Source organism: Hipposideros armiger, unplaced genomic scaffold, assembly GCF_001890085.2.
Source record: "Hipposideros armiger isolate ML-2016 unplaced genomic scaffold, ASM189008v1 scaffold_845, whole genome shotgun sequence".
NCBI classification, from domain to species: Eukaryota; Metazoa; Chordata; class Mammalia; order Chiroptera; family Hipposideridae; genus Hipposideros; species Hipposideros armiger.
In genome coordinates, this window is record NW_017732195.1 from 732,396 (window position 1) to 734,089 (window position 1,694).

Below are 1,694 nucleotides of genomic sequence, written 5' to 3' on the forward strand. Positions count from 1 at the left end.
TCTCCCTAGTCCTCCCCCAGTCCTATTTCTCAGACACTACTACTGTCAACAGTTTGAAGCCACCTGACTTTGAATATCAAATGTAATGGCATTTAGGAATTTGGAAGAGTAGAAATCTTGTTTCCCAGGTTTGTGCTTCTGTTGCCTGTTTTTATATTTTCAAGCAGATGTGACATGTACAGTTACTGTGGCTTTGGAGTCAGATCTGTGTTGGAATTCTGACTTCATCCGAGAGCAGCGGTGGGAGTTTGGAAGGTTCCTTACCTTTCTGAGCTTTATATTCCTCAACAGCAAGGCTTAAATGTTGCTTTCCTTCTAAGCTTTAATTAGGTCTCATCTGTTTCTCTGCCTGCTTCTCTTTTCAATAGGAGACATATCTAAGACGATCTGACATAAGAATCCATGACATATTTTCTCCTGGAATTTGGTATTTTAATGACCCCAGCATGCGTGCATTCAGCAATGCCCTCATTTATTAGAACATTTCACCACCCTCCCACATACCTATCATTAGGTTGTAAAAGGTCATTGCGTTTACCTGCCCCTGGAGTCTTCCTGGAATTTAGATGGCCTCTGTTGGGTTTCACTTTGCACTTATTAATAATTTAGCACTGGGATAAAAATAAAAACAAAGCCTCTCATCTTACAGTGTGAGAACATGGGTCATGTGTGCTAAGTCATGCAGGTAAGATGAGTAGCGAAACCCTGTGGGGTAGCCAGTCTAAAGAAATATTGCCTCCTTCCTGCAGAATGACTGCATCACAATGAAAGGGAATTAATGTAATTGCTCCTGAGGTGGGAAATGTATTTTTGCTTTTCAAAGGTTGTTGTATAAGCTTTAATTATCTAATCCAAACACAGAAGCTTTCTCCAAGCAGCTTTCCCTTGTAGCAGGCAAATATTGCTGCATCTTTAGGCTTGAAAATCACTGCCTTATAACCAACTCTATTTATATTACATAACCTACCCATTAGGGTACAACACAATCCTGTTTTAATATTGGTTACCGAAATGGTTTTTAAGCTAGGGTTGGCAACTCGAGATGTATTCACCATTTGTACAGTCTGGGCCTCATGTCTAGATTATTCTTTTATAGTGGTTTCATTTTCTGTGCTGTTTTTACTTCATATTAAATTCACTTTGGTTGGTGGGTGCTTTATCAGACCTTCATGTTTACTTGTCAAATGAATATGGAGCTTTCTTATTAAAGATAGAAGTGTTTTTTTATGACTTTAGTTTTCTTTCTTTAGAGAATTCAGAATTGAGGTGTTTTCTAGTCTTGAAAAGTGTTAATAATTACATGTAATCATTGCTAGTGGAATAGTTTAAAGCTCAAAGAAACTTCGTAAGTAGAGAGGAAAGCTTCCTTTGTAAGACTTGAGACTGACATTCTTGCCACTGAAATGCATAGGGTTCAGGCAGAGGGGATTTTAGGAATCAAATTTGATTCAGACTATAGAAGAAAACGATCAATACCCTCAGCTCAGAATTAAAATATTAAAAAGGCACTTAGACTGAAACTAATTCTAAAAAATGTGTATTTCATAATAAAAAATAATTAAAAGAAAAAAGATTATTAAATCTAGCCATTAAACAGCTTTGCTCTATACATAATGAGCAATGCTATTGTACATATTTTCTTTGATATTTAAACTATTGAATTTTGATTGTTCATTATGTAAAATGGGAAAAAA

General features: G+C 36.1%; 1 protein-coding gene across 1 annotated transcript in view; it reads left to right on the plus strand.

The window, feature by feature from the left end:
• Positions 1–1,694, plus strand: part of LOC109374610 (dual specificity protein phosphatase CDC14A-like) — a gene marked incomplete at its 3' end in the record, with an annotated part of 67,191 nt that overhangs the window by 58,432 nt on the left and 7,065 nt on the right. The gene's annotated exons all lie outside the window — the stretch shown is intronic.